Source organism: Carettochelys insculpta, chromosome 3 (assembly GCF_033958435.1).
Source record: "Carettochelys insculpta isolate YL-2023 chromosome 3, ASM3395843v1, whole genome shotgun sequence".
Taxonomy (NCBI): domain Eukaryota; kingdom Metazoa; phylum Chordata; order Testudines; family Carettochelyidae; genus Carettochelys; species Carettochelys insculpta.
The window spans coordinates 66,359,986-66,379,410 of record NC_134139.1 but is presented as its reverse complement, the minus strand read 5'-3'; the positions used below and the strand labels follow the sequence as shown (position 1 = coordinate 66,379,410).

Sequence of the window (19,425 nt, the reverse complement as noted above, 5' to 3'; positions counted from 1 at the left end):
GGGAAAAGAACAGCTTTCCTGTGCTGAGACCTTTTAATCAGGTCATCTACCCCTGAAAATTGAAAAAGATGAATGATCCTAAACTACAGAGCCAATAGAAGAAATGCTTCTATAACAAGTTTACCCATTGCATTCACTATGGGTGGACACTGAGCAGTTTAGTGAATAATGCTGAATATTCAAAATGCACCATGTTAGGAAAGAGCTGTCCATCTGTTGTATTTATAATGTTCCCATCAAGGTATTTGATAGGCTTCAGTTCATTTATGAGACAACTAACATACAGTAACTAATAAGGTCACATAAAATCAATTTATTGATAAATACGATTAGATTTTACTCAGTACATGAAGGTGCCTAGAAAGACGTGGGTGACATTCTGAATGTCAATACAATAAACCCTCGATTTAATGGACTCCAATAGAATGGACTTGAGAAACAACGGACGTTGCCTGACAGCCCCTGCCCCAAATAAGTGCTGGAGACTCACCGCAGCTGCCACCGGGGCTGGAGCAGCTGCTAGAATGGCTGGCCTGGAGGGTCCACTGGGGCCAGAGGAGCTGGGGTGAGGGGGCTGCTGTGGGGTGCAGGAGCTCTCCTCCCTCGGCCCCATGTGAGTGGAGCATGTCGGCTCCCAGCCTTCGCTACCTGCAATGGTGCTGAGCAGCAGCCATGGTGTCAGAGGCTGTTGCCCACTGCCAGGCTAGGGCAGCCACGCTCTGCCTTCACGCAGCTGGCTCAGAATGGGGGCTGGAGGAACCACAGTGCTGAGAGCTGAGGGAGGTGGAAGGAGCCAGGCCGGGATTCAGCTCCTCTGTTGGTAATTGGGAGAGGGAGATGTGAGGGGAAGAATGCAGCAGGAGGGAGGGAACACGACAGAGGCAAGGGATGGGCTGGGAAGGTCAGTGCCTCGTCATACAGTAGAACCATTCGGATATAATGGACTTTCGGCATTAACAGACACCCCTTCCCCCTCTTAGTCGGTTAAATGGAGGGTTTACTGCACTTCTGGCATATTGCCCACGATTATTGAAATATCATTCCTGGAAACTGATACTCTTGTGAAAACACTGCTTTACTTCCAGGAACGAAACACTATACCTCATGGTATCTCAAGTGGGCAGCCGGAGGAAGATACTAAATCATATCTCCTCTGTCTCTAAACCCCTCCTCACACATACACTATGTTATTCTCCAGCAGTGGTTCAAAACACTTCATCTTAAAACAGTGGTTTTGCAGATGTCTCAGCTATGGCATGGGAAGAGTTCTGGCTGCTGCTGTGTGACTTAAAAAACGCAGAGCTTGGAGGGTTGTTACACGTAGAGCATGGCCTGCTTACTGCAAGTCAATAATTCAGTCTAATTTATTGAATTTTTAACTGCTTATAACTGTGCCCCTATCCTTACTTTTCTTTCTTCCTTTGAATAAATACAATGCTGACGAAACATGCCAGAGCAACGGACATGGAGAAGGAAAGCCACTCCTGATCAGCAGACCAGCTATGGCACACACAAAGCATGTGAGGAAGGAACCATGAGCTAATCAGCAGCGCAGCACACCAGTGAGCTGCTGTGTCATATATCATGCAAATCACTTGCGCCTTTCCTCTTCTGAGTAACTCAGACATTGTAAACTAATGCCATTGGAACCACGATGTTGCTTTTCTGTATTCTCTCACACACGTATTTTCTCTTATACCAGGAGCCTGCTACCAAAATTGTGAAAAGAGCCATTTTTTTCAAATTCGGTCACAGAAAATCAATACTTCAAGAGCTGCAGTGCATGTGAATACGAGACAGTCCTTAATAAATAACATCAAACCGTACTTTTTGTAACCCCTGTTTAGAGAACAGCGCGCACACAATGATTTGCAGCAGTTAGAAATTCTAAGTTAATTTCACCCCTGGGCTGGAGAGCAAATGAGCACAAGGAAAATGTTGCACCAGGGGATAGGCTCTTAAGCAGGAAGGAGCAATGATCACATCAACCCTCCACACTGGTGTTTCTCAATCTTTTTTTGTTTTGTTTTTTTATAAAATAGCACTTAAAAATTATAAGAACCCCCAAACCCCCCACTTTAACCAAATCCTTCCTCCCCGCTCCAGATCCACGCACCCCCAGCTCTACCTCTCCCCATGGTTTTAACCCAATCCTCCTCCCTTCCTCCAGAGCCAGGCACCTCCAGTTCCCTCCCCCACTTTAACTCAATCCCCCTCCCCTCTGCCAGAGCCAGGCACCCCTGCAATTGTAATCCAATGATGTATCTCCCTGGAGCCGCCACCGCTGCTGCCACCGTTGCTGCTGCCACACGTGTCTCCCTCAAAGCGCTGGGGCAGGATGCATGCGTACAGCACTCCTGCAACTCCTAGCATTTTATTGCTCAAAAAGTCGCGTGCAGCTTGGGTGCATGTAGCCTTCTCTCATGTACCAGGTCAGCAACCTGCCAGCAAGTGGGGAGCCCGTCTGAGGTGAGCTCTGTGGCCAGGTCTTGCCCAGGGGGTGGCTCTTGCCAGAGGAAGTGCAGTAGAGAGTCACTGAGGAGTCAGCTGGGGCAGCATGCAGAGCCACAAATGACTCCTTAAAGAGCTGCATGCAGCTCCAGAGCCACACGTTGCCAATCCCTGCCCTATACAAACAAACACAGTAGTGTTGTGGCGGCAACTGCTATAACCATTGCACAAATGACAGAATATTACAACAGAAAAAAAAAAATCCTAAGCATTGAACAGTAGGGCAAGGACTAGCTAAAGTAACATATAAATAAGCTATTCTTACAATTCATAAATTCGGTCAGCCATATCGGCATGTTAACTTTGACCTGTCACGTCACATTTCACAAACAACCTTAATTCTGACCAATAGCACATATGTGCAAACCATTTAAATATACACATCACAAACAGATGTACACATTAGTGCTTAGCTGGCTTGGCTCAAAGTTGGTTTACCTCTAGTAACACACAACTTAAGGAAATTAATAGTCTAGTACACTGGGCTACTTGCCCATATAGAGACCGCTAGTTTATAGTTAAGTCCGTTAAACACTTATGTGCTTAACATTTTTGCTCATAAAACAGCATATGAACCTTTACAAGGTGGCTCTGCTGACAGTGAGCCAGTCAGGAATGATGAACAATACACATAACTGTTATTTCAAAAATAGTTCCTCAATCTATTTACTAAGCAGATGTGTCTTTGGAGATTTATACCAGGGTGAATGTGTGATTGGGGCAATTGTGAGGACTGGCTAAAAAAACTGTGAAAGGCATTGCTAGAATTTGCTGAGGGGTAATTTTGAGTTTGTGTCATTTCAAAACTACCACTTTTAGATTTTGCAATTCTGTAAAAAAAAAAAAAGAAAAAAAGAAAAAAAAAAGAAAAAAAATCTATCCTCCTTGACATGACAACAAAATTCAAAGATGCGAAAGCTTTCGTTATTGAGGTTGAATACATGGGACTGGAGCGTTGGGGGGGAAAACACACTCTGACTGTCAGAAATCCCCTTCCCAGGGTCTGAGGTCTGGTTCTCAATGCACTTCAGAGCCCCAGTCTCCAGAACAGGCATGTGGATACGGGCAGTACCAGAGACGCCCAGTGCAGAGAGGTGAGCGGTGCCAGATCAGGTGCTGTATACGGTTTTGGCATCAAGTTGGTTTGTTGTTGCTTCTACACCATGCTGCGCTCAGGTGCCAGGCGTTCCAGTGGTGCAGTGTCCTGGTGCTGCCTCAGTGCTGTTTTCGATGCCACATGGAACTGGAGCGATGTGTCAGCCCTAGTGTTACGTGGTGCTGTCTCTTGGGACTGTTGCAAGGAGTGCAGTGATTTCGAACAGTGCCACTTACACTCCAGGTACGGTACAGAGGGCAGGGTCTTGGTCTTTGAAGATCTTTTGGGCCCCAGGGCTGAGGCAGCCAAAGCCGGTGATGCCAACGGTGCTGACAGCATCAGAGGCGCCAAGCACTTATGGCTCGGTTCCGACAGCGCTCTCTTCAGTGGTGCTGGCAGGGATGGTACCGGGGAGGCCATAATGGCTTTTTCTGCTGGCACAGCCCAGGAAGATGGTGTTGGAGGCCAGGAATGTGCCAACGATGGATCCACCTCCACAAGAGGGGTGCCAACAGAGGCAGAGGGATGTTTAGAGTCTGTACCTTTGGTCTCCTGTACCAAGTTTTTAGTAAACACCTGTTCTGTGGCCGCTGATTGGAGGGACTTTTTGTATAAGTATAGCTGTGTCTACACGTGCACGCTACTTCGAAGTAGCGGCACTAACTTCGAAATAGCGCCTGTCGCGGCTACACGCATCGGGCGCTATTTCAAAGTTAACTTCGATGTTAGGCGGCGAGACGTCGAAGTCACTAACCTCATGAGGGGATTGGAAGAGCGCCCTACTTCGACGTTCAACATCGAAGTAGAGACCGTGTAGACGATCCGCGTCCCGCAACGTCGAAATTGCTGGGTCCTCCATGGCGGCCATCAGCTGGGGGGTTGAGAGACGCTCTCTCCAGCCCCTCAGCTCACTGGTGGCCGCGTGGAGCGGTCCCTTAAAGGTCCCCTCCCCCTCCCTGCCTCTGCAGGAAGCTGAGGGAACGTGCAGGCTGCAGCCTGCACACACGGCTAGCCTGCACCACCCTCAGCAACCCAGCCAGCTGCGATGGCTGCCCGGCAGCCCCCCCAGCGCCCCCAGGGGACCCGCCCAAGGGGAGCCAGGGCAGCCAGCCCAGCCAGAGGGGCAGCCAGGCTGGCAAGCGGCAGCGGGGCCCCTCCTGGACGGAGGCCGAGCTGCGGGACCTGCTGGGGCTCTGGAGCGAGGAAGAGGTGCTCCAGGTAATGGGGAGCAAGAGGTGGAACGCGGATGCGTTCGCTCGGCTGGCCGACGGCCTGGCTGCCCGGGGTCACCCTGCCCGCACTCCTGACCACGTCAGGAGTAAGGTCAAGGAGCTGCGGCAGGGTTACTCCCGGGCCCGGGATGCGGCCAGCCGATCTGGGGCCGCCCCCGTCACTTGCCCCTTTTACAGGGAGCTCAGGGACATCCTGGGCTCCCGGCACACCTCCTCCCCTCCGGCCACCCTTGACACCTCGGCTGACGAGCCCCAGCAGGCCCTGCAGACGGAGTCCGCCCCGGAGGCAAGCCCCGCACCCCGGGGGCCCCCCTGGAGGCCACGCCCAGGACATCGCGGCAGGAGGAGGAGGAGGAGGGGGGCTCCTCCTCCGCAGAATCCAGCCTACAGATCCTCCTCCTGCCATCCCGGCGCAGCAGCAGGGCCTCCGCCCCCCGGGGATCTCCGGACCGTGGGAGCGGACCGACAAGTAGGTACCCCTCTCTGGTGGACACCCCTGGGCTTGAGGGGCAGGGGTAAGAGATATGTATTCAGGGCCCCCCACATGCTCACACGGCCATGGCCCCAAGGACACCAGGGTCATGGCCCTCACAGCACTGCATCCATCAGCCCCTGCCCCCCCCCAACCCGCATGATAGTGCCATGCCCCATCCTTGGGCCAGGGGGGAGCAGAACTTCTAGGGGCCCCCAGGAGGAGGGGGTGGGACACCCCGCAGCAGCAGCATGTGATGGAGTGGGGGGAGTGCCAAAGGGAGACTCAGGCTACATATGAGCAACCAGAGCCGAATAGCTCCCAGGGCCAAAGGAGGATTCTGGGGCTACAGCTGGCAGGTGACACCTCTGCCCTGAACAAACAGGAGGGAGGAGCCAAGCTGGCTTGGAATTGGGGGGCGAGGGCGGGGGCCACAGGTAGAGGCTAGGGGAAGGGAGAGCTGGAAGGCAGCCAGCCGGAGGAGGGGGAAAGCTGCATCCCAGAGGGGCCCCCCTTGGGGTCTTCTCCCCACAACAGGTTGGAAGGACTGTCTCTTCTGACAGCTGGTGCTGTCACTCCTGGCAGAAACTGGGCATCTGTGGCCAAAGAAACCTCTCCTGCTCTCAGACCCTGCGGGGTGAAGTGAGAGTCGCTCCCACCAGGGGACGGGGTGCAGGGCAGGGGGACCCCTGAACCCCATCCATCACAGCAGCATCTCCCGGGGATGGGGATGGGGAACCTGCAGCACAGGGCTGGGGGGACAAAGGCCACGGCTCGGGGCCCACACTAACGCCTGTCTCCATTCTTCTTCCCCCCCTCCTCTCCTGTGTCCTGCACCCGCACCATCAGAAGGACCGGAAGAGAGCGCCGGCGAGGCGTCAGTCGTCCTGGAGAGCCCTCCGGGACCATCGCTCCAGGGCAGCCCCTCGGCCGAGGACCGACCAGCCCCACGGCGGGCTAGACGGCAGACCCCGCGCCTACAACCGCCGACGGCGATGGACCCCCAGCTGCTGGCCATCCACCGTCAGCAGCTGGAGGTCGCGGAGCAGCACCTCCAGCTGCAGGAGCGGGCGCTGGCCTGGCGCCAGGAGGCATGGGGGGCCTACATGCAGACATTTAACCACCTGGTGGACTACCTGGCCCCCCATGCCACGCCGGCCGAACCATCGCCCGCCCTGCCTGCTCCTGCAGCCCCACCACCAGCTTCTCCGCCTGTCGCCGGCCCGTCCGCCGTCACCAAGCCACCCACCCGCGAGGGCCGGAGTGCCGAGGGACCCCTGGAGCCACCTGACACTCGCCGGCCCCCATACCTTCCGGTCCAGCCCGCTCCCACCCAGCCACGGACCAGGCTGCAAGCGCGGCAGGGCTCCCGGCCGGCCACGCCCAGTGCCGGGCTATAGGGGCGAGGAGCCCGGGACGTGGCCCTCCCCCTTGTATATAGTTGGACCCTGTTTTTTTGGTCCCCCCGTTTGCCCCGTCCCCCCCATGTAAATAGTTCTCCCCTTTATCCTCCCTGGTTTTCTTTTTATTATTTATGGCAGACAGTTGTTTCTTTGGATTGTTTTATTTTTGTACATATTGCTTTTCTTGAACGTTTGTACCTCGTTGCTTTCTGTTTGTGGTTCACATATATTTATTTACCTCAAAAAAAAAATTTTTCGGAAAGAAAAAAAAAGTTTCGGAAAGGAAAAAAAAAATTTACGTTCAGCCACAAGTGCGTGCTGTCATTTGTCCAGGACAAGTGGGGGGGGGGGGGCGGTGGGCTGCTCCATGGTGTGGGCGTTGGGGCAGGAGTGTGGGGGAGGAAGGGGCGGGCAGTAGGGGGCCTGGGCAGAGTTCACCCCGCGGCCTGTTCGTTGAAGTGGGCCCGCAGGGCCTCCCGGACCCGGGTCCCCTCGGGGTCCACCTGCCGACTTGGGGCAGCAGGTGGCTGGACGTGTGCCCTGGCAGCCTCCGCAGCCCAGCCCTGGAGAAAGGTCTCCCCCTTGCTCTCGACCAAATTGTGCAGGGCGCAGCAGGCACCCACAATCTGGGGGATGTTGTTGGGGCCCGCATCCAGGCGGGTCAGGAGACATCTCCAGCGTCCCTTCAGGCGGCCAAACGAGTGCTCCACCACCTGGCGCGCACGGTTCAGGCGCTCGTTGAAGCGCTCCTGGCTAGCGGAGAGATGGCCCGTGTAGGGGTGCATGAGCCACGGCCAGAGGGGGTAGGCCGCATCTGCGATGACGCAGAAAGGCATGGTGGTGTCCCCCAGAGGGATCTCCTGCTGGGGGATGTAGGTCCCCGCCTCCAGCCGGCGGCACAGGCCCGAGTTCCGGAAAACCCGGGCATCGTGGGTGCTGCCAGGCCAGCCCACGTAAATGTCCTGGAAATGTCCCTGGCTGTCCACCAAGGCCTGCAGGACGACAGACTGGTAGCCCTTTCGATTGAGGTATAGTCCGCCACTGTAATGCGGGGCGTGGATGGGGATGTGAGTCCCATCCAGAGCCCCGAAGCAGTTGGGGAAGCCCAGGGTGTCAAAGGCGGCGATGGTGGCATCTGGGTCCCCCAGCCTCACGAGCCTGTGCAGGAGCATGGCGTTGATGGCACGCACAACCTGCAGAGAAAGCACATGGGACAGCACCAATGAGGGGTGAGCAGGGTGTGCGTGGCCCTGCCCTGCCCTGCTCTGGCCCCCTGCCCTGGCCCCCCTGCCCTGCTCTGGCCCCCCTGCCCTGCCCTGCCCTGCCCTGGCCCCCCTGCCCTGCCCTGGCCCCCCTGCCCTGCCCTGCCCTGCCTTGCTCTGGCCCCCCTGCCCTGGCCTCCCCCCGTGGGTTCGCTTACCTCCATGAAGACAGCCCCGACGGTGGCCTTGCCGACACCAAACTGCTGGCCCACGGATCAGTAGCTGTCCGGAGTGGCCAGCTTCCAGACAGCGATGCCGACCCGTTTCTGCACTGTGAGGGCACGCCGCATGGCAGTGTCCTGGTGCCTGAGTGCGGGGGTGAGCCACTGACACAGCTCCAGGAATGTCTGCCGGGTCATCCTGAAGTTCCTGAGCCAGTGGTCGTCGTCCCACTCCCCAAGCACCAGCAGCTCCCACCAGTCGGTGCTGGTGGGGTAGCTCCATAGCCGCCGGCGTGTGAGGCGGGGGGTGGAGCGGGGTGCTGCAGGGGTAGGGGTTGAGCCCTGCTGCCCTGGGGGCATCTCCTCCCCTGGGGCAAGGAGGTGCTCAGCTGCCTCCCACATGGCATGGGTCAGGGCAAGCCCTGCTCCTGCCGGGAGGGCTGGGTGGACCTCTAGCTGCTGCTGGGGGTCCATGACTGCCGCGCCCGGGGTCTGTGTGCCTATGGCTCCTCAGACCGCGTGCTGTGCAGGCTGAGTGTGTCTGGGAGGGGCCCTTTAAGGGAGCGGCTAGCTGTTGCCCCGGAAGCGCTAGTCCGCCCTGTGACCCTGTCTGCAGCTGTGCCTGGCATCCCTATTTCAATGTGTGCTACTTGGGCGTGTAGACGTTCCCTCGCTGCGCCTATTTCGATGTTGGGCTGCGCAACGTCGAAGTTGAACATCGACGTTGCCAGCCCTGGAGGACGTGGAGACGCTATTCATCGAAATAGGCTACTTCGATGTAGGCTTCACATGTAGACGTAGCCTATGTTTTGAGCCTGCTGTCTCTGTCCTTTCTAGCCCTCACTGAGAAGCTAGAACAGTGGGTAAAGGAGTGAGTCTGGTGTCTCTCACCCAAGTATTTAATGCAAGAAGCATGGCCATCGGAGGCTGGCATGACTTGCTTGCACATGGCGCAACACTAAAACTTGGGGAACCCAGAATGGCAGTGACACAGCAAAAAAATCCGAAGGTTACTAAAATTGGTTGTTGATGGTTTTTTTTGTCAAAAACTAACTAATGTTAAACTCTACTGGGGAGAGTAACTTGGATAGGAAGGCTGTAGTAACTAACTACCCAAGTTGTTGCTTTTTCAGAGAGGACAAAGCTCCGTCTACAGCAAAAGACAGTAGAGAAGAAACTGAGGGGTTCCACTGTGCAAATGCGCTGAATAGCACAAGGAGGCACTACTGTGCATGCACAGCATGGGAAAACCATGGCTATAGAAGAGTCTCTGAGCCCCAGCATGAGAAAGCACCAACACCCAGAGTGGAGCTCCCATGGGGACACTACTTGACGAAAAACATAGAGTGTCTTTATGACACCACATGGTAGATCACCCAAGCTGTGGAATGGCTAGGACTCCTGCTAAAGGCCAGAATCCTGACAGAGACTGTAATGCCTTCTGTTGTCAAGAGATGCTGTTAGTCTTCACGCACCTCCTTGAGGCAACAAGAATGTCCTGCCTCTGCAGAATGGAGTGGTGGACAAGTGGGAATCTGACCACTGTTTTTCTGCTCCGGGCTCTCCCATCTTGCCACTGTCAACTGATCATTGTTTCAGAGAGGTAGTTGTGTTTGTCTGTATCTGCAAAAACAACAAGAGTCCCAGGGCACCTTATACACATATGCCCAAATAAATCTGTCAATTTTCCAGGTGCCCCAGGACTCTGCTGTTTTTACTCATTGTTTACGGAGAATGTGAATGAAAACACCTGATACCTCTGGCCTAATCTGTCAGAATAAAACAGGAATATAGCATTTCTTCTTGACAGTTTTAATGAAGCAATAAATCCCTGTTTTCTGTTGAACTTATATCAGGATATTCAGGCTTCTTTGAACATATACTATACCTGGGTATTCCCAGTAAATGAAATCTTCCTTTTCAACAAGCATTGTTCTTTAATTGATCTTTTGCCATGAGGTTAGGGGACTGGAGTTGATGATCTCTCAAGGTTCCTTCCAGTTCTATAAGTCTATAAATATGGTTATTTGAATGGGCTGACATGGTTTAGAGCTAGGCTTCATTTTATAACCACAAAAGCTCTGGAGGAAGGCACTGGCAATGTTTATAAAAGGACTTCTGATTGGTCCATTTCTAATTATTTTAGTCCACAATGGTTGTCAGGCTTTACTAGTGCAAAAAACAAACAAAATAAAACCCAGTGCCTTGCACGCCTAATTGTGCACAACAGACATCACCTAGCCTTCCAAATTAGGAGTGATGTGGAGATGGAGCTTGGAGAAACACAGGGGAACACTCCTAGTGGCCAACAAATCTTTGTTTCTGTTCTCTTGTGAAGTGAATTCATATATATTTTAAATCACTATGCCTTTGATTTGCGTTATTATCAAGGAAGCTTCACCTCCCACACTGCAGTAGCAACATTTATAGCTTTCGGGGGAGAGGATATCCAGTTGGGGCCCTGCCCTGATTTCTAGCCTGTGGTTTTTTTTAAGGGGTCAGAATTCCTCCAGTTTCCTGCAAAGGAGCTGCAGACCAAGAAGAGTAGTGTGAACTAAAATTCTCTCAAAGGTACACATTCATGTGTGTCCTTGACTGTTGAATGAAAGCTTCAGTGTTCTCTTCATCCACAATTATGCAGATCACCTTCTGTGCTACCACAAATATTGATTTATATTTATATTTATATTTATATTCATCATGGAAACTCCATGGCTTGCAGGCATGAAAGAAACCCAATTCAGTAATGCTTCTGTTGGTTTTCTGTTAGCCTGCACGTATATTTGGCAGAATAAGGCAACAATGGAGCCCTTGGGCAAGTATGTAGGTATGCAGATGAGAATTTTAAAAGCAGAAATGCTTGTAGTAATGGGGATATACATTTTTTAAAGCAAATGCTAATACTGAATTGAATACTGATCTCATTCTTCCGTCTTAGAAGACCATATCTGGCATTCAGAACAAGAGAACAGCTCCAGGAATCACATTTCTACTAGGAATTCTCTTGGATTCAAACCTGTTATTCAGATGTTATAGAAAGATAGATTTTACTTTGTGCTTTTAAAACTTCCATGCTGAAGATTTCTTGGTGTACATACAGCATGTCATTATTCATATGCACTCTGTGATTTCATAGTATGGCAACTGGTAGAGAACTACTGTATGACTTCCTTGCTAACAGATCAATTTGCTTGCTTGAAATCGTTCACCTCTTCAAGCTGAATTTTTTAAAAATGTTGGTGGCCATTTGAATAGAATCACTGAACTCAATGAAAATTGGCAGTTGAATAAAAGAACCTGCTACACAGCTGTGAAAGTAAAGCCTGGGAACTTGACGTGTTACACATGTTGTGGAAAGTGGTACATTACCGTCTATTTGTACGACAGCTGAAGAATGGATGATGATATATAAAACACTGTATTACTGTTTTGCAATCACATCTGGTTATTACATCAAGGCTACATCTACACCTACTAAAAACTTCAAAATAGTCATGCTAATGGCCAAATCAAAGAATACCAATGAGATCCTAAAGGCACATTCAGGGCCCCATTAGCATGCTGCCAGCCACAGAACTTCGAAAGTGACACTGTTCACTTGCCTGCAGCTCGTCCAAATGGGGGTCCTTTTTGAAAGCACCCCGCCAACATCAAAATCCCCTTTTTCCTATCTGCTGATCTCCTAGGCACAGGGATAGAGAGTGGGGCTCTGTGTACTGTCCCCACTCCAAGCACCAGCTCCACACCTTCCATTGGTTGGGAATGGCAGTGTGTAGAGGCAGCACAGTGATTTTCTTTAGCCCCTTCCAAGCACAGTCCCCTTAGCATAAGGGATATGGAAATGGGTAAGGTTTTGCAGAATTATGTAATTTTTCATTAAAACATATTTGTTAATACATTTTTAGGCACTGGCCAACGGAAGCTGTAAGGCCAGCATGCTGACTTCATCTTCAAGTGCCAGGGTCATCACATAAAGGTTCAGCGAAGGTCATGTGCCCAGGTCACTGCAAGCATAAGTGGTAGTAACCCCACTGACTGCTGATAGGAATAAGGGGATTTTGATGTTGGAGGGGTGCTTTCAAAAAGGGCCCCCATGTAGACAAGCCGTAGACGAATAAACCACGGCACTTTTGAAGTGCCACGGCCAGCGGCATGCTAATGAGGCACTGAATATGCATTTCAGCGCCTCATTAGTATTCTTCGATTTGGCCATTAGCATGGCCATTTCGAAATTTGTAGTAAGCGTAGCCACAACTTTGGCTGCTTGTGAGAGTTCTTTCTGATGCAGTGCAAGGTCCAATAATAATAGACAGGTCCAATCCCACTGCAGTTTTAATATGTTTAATAATATGTTTTAATGAGAAGTTACATAATTCTGCAAGACCTTACTCAATTCCATGTTCCCTATGATAAGAGGACTGTGCTTGGAAGGGGGTTAAAGAAAATCACTGAGCTGCCTCTACACACTGGCATTCCCAGCCAATGGGAGGAGTGGAGCTAGCCCTTGGAGTGGGGACGGTACATAGTGCCCCACTTGCTATCCCTGTGCCTAGGGACAGACAATCTGGCTGCTTCCAGGAGCTGTGCAAAGACAGTGCAGTAAGAAAGCTTGCCTTAGCCTCAGAGCACCACAAACCACACTTTTAGCCACCTGGCCAGCCACGCTGACCAGATCCACCAGGGTCTCATTTTGACATGGGGGTCCTGTGAAAAAACAGGTGCCTGGCAACTCTAGTCTCTCTCACCAACAAAAGCTGATCCAAGAAAAGTATCACCTCACCCAAGGAATTCAAAGGATACTACAAGCTCCAAGAATATGTCCTTGACTGACATTCCCATTGGGCACACTGCTTTTGGGAGCCTAATTCTAATTCTGCAATGCACATTGGACTGAATATCCAGCTAGATGAAAGACAACATTAATCTTGAATTAACGTAGTGGATTCTGTCATGGTAAAATGTCCGAAGTCAGGTGTTGTAAAAATACCTACAAAAATATATATTCCCGTGAAACATATTAGGGCCAAATTCTGCTTTCAGTTATAACCGAACCACCCTGAAGGAACTTCATTTACTTAGTAGAGTCCTCCAGATGCAGGCCCTGACAGCATATGGACAGATTGCTACTACTGTGTGGAACTCTATGCCAGGACAGGCGGTCCCACAGGCACTATCAATTACAGTAACAGGACCTCTGTCATGGCTCCTTCCCCACTCTAGCAAGACAAATGCAGAAGTGGGGGCCAGCAAAAGTACCTCCAAAACCTTATCTACCAGGTTTTGGTATAAACTCCCCACCCAAAATCCTAAAAAAACCCTTAGATTTTGGGGATAAAATTCACTGCCACCACCCAAGTAATAATAAGGAAACCAGGGAGAGCCTACTTGGGAAATCTCAGCCCCAGAAGTAAAAACCAGGACACAAACATTAACCAATACCAGGTTAATAAAAAGAAAAAGAGAGAACTTTTATTATTACAACAATATTCGTGTTGCAAACCTCATGACTAGATGGAAGAGTCACGAAGTAAAACACATGGGGAGTCTCCACCATGGCCCTAGAACTTAGTTACACGGAGAGTAAAAGAACATTTCTAAAAAGTGCACAGACATCAGATCCCATTTCCGAAACCATAAAACAATAAAGTCTAATGGATTTATCTAAACTTTACCCTACTTACAGAAGATTGGAGGGCCTGTTCTTGGAGGGAGATATTCTGTGTCTGTCTCCCTCATGGCTGGAAAGAACAAGAAGGAACAGAGGACAGAAAAGGGAGGAGCCAAAAAATTCCTTTGTCTCAGCTTGAAATTCTTACCTACATTCGTATAGGCCAACCCCACCTGGCTAAGGAGGTTAACCCTTTTACTCCCAGGCTGCTGGCTAACCCTCATGATCATGACAACCTCATATGGAAAATAACCAAAAGCAGAATTTGGCCTGTGCTACCCAGAAATTATAAGAACAGAAATGCAGAAAAAAAATAATACACATAAAAGGTGTTTTGATGACATTTTAAAAGTTAGCCTATATATAGCTAATCATTTTAAATGAACTTCCAATTAGTAGTAAGTAGAGATGAATTTCAGTCAAGATAATTTATAGTAGGAGCTAAATTTAATTTTAACATTGCCGCTTAAATGTAACATTGAGTGTCTTTAAGCTGTTGAATGAATAGCTGTTTCAACTATTTTCTAGTTGTGGTACAGCTTGAATCTCTCTAATCAGGCACCCTCAGGACCTGACCTGACCCTTGGGACTGGATGGCAGAATTTGATAGACCACAGGAGGTCAATACTGTCTAGCAGCATTACCAACACTTTCACTGCACACTGGGCTCTTGAGAGTAAATTTACATTTAGGGGTAAATTACAGCTAAATAACAGCACAGAAGTGAACCCGCACTGGTGGGTGAAAACAAACTTTATGGGACGACAGGAAACTTGTACAAACCCAGGATAAGTGGTCATCCAGCTACCTAAAAGAATGCTAGATTATGGATGTTGCCAGACGAGATGAGTTCTGGATTAGAGAGGTTCAGTTCATAAAAGTTTTCTTGTTGGAAAGAATTCATTTTGGAGGCATTTCTATGCTAGTTACAATTAAAAAGATGTGCAAGAGAAAAGGTAAATACATCTGTCTTATGTCTGTCAGTAAATTGAGAATGAAATGTTCTAATTTTCAAACACTTTTTCTGTCTAGAAAAAGAGAATGTACGAAACACTGTCAGTATGACGGTAACTCTAATTCTCAAAGACAAAGCTGGTATTGAGAAGGAAAAATGGCACACAACTCATTCATTTTTATGCCACGGTCCAAGAATGATGGAAGCACAGATTTTGATTAAAATGAACGTTAAACTTGCCACAGGGAGGAAGAATAATGTAAAACAAAGCCATTTTTAAAAAAAAAATAGTGACCAAATTCAGACCAAGTGTTAGTACTGGCTTCAATGAATTTAGATGTCATTTTTATAACAAGTAACTCATTTGGATTGTTAAGTTTCTCCACAACAAACTTGCGGAGAGAGCTAAGATCATAACTACAGCATAGCTAAATGAACCATCACAGACATTTAAAAACAGTAGGCTTAGGCTGTAGGTTAGTCTCCTTCCAGAAATACTTATACTGAAGACATTACACAAATAGCTTTCTAAAACCAAAAAGAGTTTATTAACAATACATCTGTGCAAACCATAATGACCTTGCTAACGCAGATTTTAGCAAAAGAGACTTGTGAGCCTGTGCATCATAGGGAAGGGAGAGGAGAATTTATACACTATGATTGTGTCCACTTCAGAAAAACATCGAGCCAAGAAAAAAAAAAACTTTTATCTTGGATTCTATTTTGTAAATCAGTGGTTCTCAAACTTCATACACTGTGACCCTCTTCTCACACCAAAAATTACTACATGACCCTAAAAGGGAAAACTGAACCTTGAACCTGCCCAAACCCCATTGCCCTGGGTGCAGGAGTCACAGCCAAAGTCTGAGCTCTGCCACCCCAGATGGGCAAAAATGAAGCCTAGTGGTTGCAGACCCAAGCAGGGGGCCTGTAATCTGGGCCCCACTGCCCACGACTCAGGCCTTCAGGCTTTAGCTCTGTCCGTGGGTGGTGGGGCTGAGGCATCTGCCCTGGACCCTAGGAAGTCTAAGCCCTCCTTAGTGACCTTATTAGCATGGGATCATAACCCACAGTTTGAGAACAGCTGGCCTAAATCTATCAAAACAAAAGCAGTCCAGTAGCACTTTAAAGACTAACAAAATAATTTATTAGGTAGTGAGCTTTCGTGGGATAGACCCACTTCTTCAGACCATAGCCATACCAGAACAGACTCAATATTTAAGGCACAGAGAACCAAAAATAGTTATCAAGGTGGGCAAATCAGAAAAACTGTAATCAAGGTGGGCAAATCAGAACAGAAAAGGAGTGGTAGAAGGGGAGAAGTCAAGAGTCAGATAAAACAAAGTATGTAAAAGAGTCCTTATAAAGGGCTAAGTAATTGGCATCCCGGTTCAAACCACGTGTTAATGTGTCAAATTTGAATATAAGAGAGAGTTCGGCACTCTCTCTTTGTAGGCGATTCTTAAAGTGGATCTCTCCCAGGAAAGCTCAACACCTAATAAATTATTTTGTTAGTCTTTAAAATGCTACTGGACTGTTTTTTTGTTTTGATAGTCTGTAGACTAACATGGCTATCTCTCTGTTACTGGTCTAAAACTAGGAAGTTAAAGTCTATAACTAAGTGTCTCAAGGAAAGTGATTGGTTTGTTTATGGAAACTGTTCACATAATGAAAAATTCTGAAAATTACTATTGGAAATGTCTGTATGTTTCTTAATTCTTAATCTTAGAATCATAGAACACTAGAACTGGAAGGGACCTTATGTCAGGACCAAGCACCATCTAGACCATCTCTGACAGATGTCTATCTAACCTGCTCTCCAGTGATGGAGATTCCACAACCTCCCTAGGCAATTTACTCCTGTGTTTAACTATCCCAACAGTTAGGAAGTTTTTACTAATGTCCAACCTAAACATCCCTTGCTGCAGTTTAAGCCCATTGCTTCTTGTCTTATCCTCAGAGGCCAAGAACAATTTTTCTCCCTCCTCCTCGAAACCCTTTTAGGTACTTGAAAACTGCTATCATGTCGCCTCTAAGTCTTCTCTTTTCTAAATTAAACAAGCCCAATTTTTTCAGTCTTTCCTCACAGCTAATGTGCTCTAGAACTTTAATCATTTTGTTGCTCTTCGCTGGATAAATAATAAACCCGCTCCTTTATCATATTTGTTCCTATGTCAGAAATATAGTTATAAGAGTTTTATCTGAGATGCAAGACTTTTTCTCCCTGAAGAGCTACACAGCACAGCACAGTAATTTAAACATTTATTTCTTTTCAACAATTCTTATAATTACATTTAAGAACTTAAAACAAGCTTACATAAAGTAGCTCTGCTCCATTTATTAAATGATAGGTAGCTGTTGAGTAACTGGAGTCTATCACTTGGAAAATTCCATGAATAATATGTCATGTATAGTCAAACGTAATAAAACAATTAATAAACCACGAATGCATAATTGAAATACAAAAATCTAAAGGCTCAAAACTGAATTATGACAAGGAAAGAGTTATCCATTTGCTAGAAAAATACCCATTTTAAATCAGAGTGCAGTCAACCAACCTTCAGCCTTTTAAACAATTAAATATTGCTATTAGAATCTGATTATAGTTTAATAGCAATAAATCCCCCTGAAAAAAGTTATTACTTACCATAGCTACAGCATTAACCTTTGGAGGCAAACAAACCAATTACTAACTAATGCTAATGACTGGTTTCAGAAGGGCTTGTTGCTTAATTAAATTATACCAGACAGTGCAGTTGTAACGTAGGACCATTTTAATTCTAGTTTCATTTTAAGGCAAGTAGTCTGTATTATGGTGAATCCTGTTAATTCAAAAAACAGCATATAGATATGCTAGGAGAAGCACGTTGTCTTCTTCCATGTCTTTCTTCTAACTGTCCAAAACTAAAGGTGTTTTTTCCTGTAAAATACACTGCATAAGTTCTCCAAAGTTCTTTTAACTCCTTCACTGTCTCCACCAAAGCAGGTGTCCCCTGGCAGCACATTTGCTTTGCAATGTGTTTGCTAGATTGGCTTTTCAATGAAACTCAAACTTCAGGCCATCTAACACAAGATGGAAGGTGCCTGTTTGCAGAAAAAGATCCAGTTTGTTACTCAAGGCTTAAAATAGTCACTGAACAGTTTATTGGTTTGAATAAAAAAGAAACAACTCTCCACTATAATATCTTTATTGCATATGTTAGTATTATCCTATAGCAGCTATTACTGTAGTCTCAAGGCAGTATTACAACTGAAAATTCAGCACATAATTTCAGTGTATCTGATATTAGGTTAGAAAAGATTACCACCAGTCCCTCTAGCACTTCAACTGAAGAAAGTGGGGTTTCAGACTGGATCCCAAGTTCCACGACCTCACCTCTTAATATTGTAATCCTTTGCTTTTAAAATATATCAGTAGTGAATAGCGAGAGTACTGCATTATTACACCTTCCCCACGTACCTTGCACATTTAATAGCTCCCAAGTAAATACATGATTTGTAAATGAAGGAGAGAACTATTTCTCATAGCAACCCACTAATGTGGCTTGAACATCAGATTGACCGAAGTGACAAAGACTGGGTTTGGAGATGTATTTCAAACATCCTCAAATCTAGGAGCACTTGGAGGTGACTGGGTGGTTGGTTTTCCTAGCCATTAAATTCAAATCCTTCCCTATGTTTGGAGAAGCTGGATCTGAGGTCTGGCCTTGGGTTTCTCTGTAGGCTAGTTCAAACCCACACTTCACCCCAGGTTCATTCAAAGGCTTGCAAACCTTTGTAATGATTCTGGTCCAACTTTTAAGCCAGCTCCTTGCTTGCCATGTAGACCAGAATGGTGCACTTGAGATGTACATTATATGGTTTCATTTAAAGCCATCTGAAAGTAATTTTACCACGCTGTTGACACCAAATCAGGCAAAAATGCATGGTGCTTGCTGTATTCTGCTTTGGACTTTGACTTGCTTTGCATTTTGGGGTGCTGTAGAATCAAAATCCCAGTTACCAAGCAGCCCCAAACTGCAGAGAGAAATGAGAACTTAATACTTACTGGCTGCATCTACAATAGCAAGTTCTTTAAAAAAAACAAAACAAAAAACCAAAAAAACAGGCCTTTTCTGAAAGAACTCATGGACTGTCTACACACAAAATGAAACTTTTGATCTGAAATCAAAAGAACACAGCACTTTTTCTGGCATCACTCTTCCTCTGCAGATGAGGAAGAGAACATTTTTCTAAAGACTCTTTCAGAAAAAAAAACACATATAGATGCCGCGGGGCCCTTTTTTCGAAAGAGCAGTGCTCATGATGCTAGATTTTTCAAGCCCTAGGCCGTTCTTTCAACAGAGAGGGGGCTGAGTGGACGCGCTCTGTCAAAAGAGTGGATTGATTTTTTGATCTGCTTTTCGTGTGTGGATGTGCTCTTTCAAAGGAAGATTTTTTCAGAAGAGATCTTCCGAAAGACCTTCTTTCAAAAGACTGCTGTAGTGTAGCCGTAACCACTATGACCTACATGGTAAAAAGTAGCCATGTTAGTCTGTAACTTCAAAAACAACAAGCGGTCCTCTGGCATCTTAAAGAATAATAAATTTAATAGGGGTCATAAGTGGTAAAACCCACTGAAATCAGATGGGTTGGAGTAAAAATAACAGAATTCAGGGTACACAT

General features: G+C 47.6%; 1 protein-coding gene across 2 annotated transcripts in view; it reads right to left on the bottom strand.

Annotated features, from left to right (window-relative positions):
* LOC142011124 (histone-lysine N-methyltransferase SMYD3-like) overlaps window positions 1-19,425 on the bottom strand; it is a 359,175-nt gene that overhangs the window by 226,792 nt on the left and 112,958 nt on the right. The window lies entirely within an intron of this gene.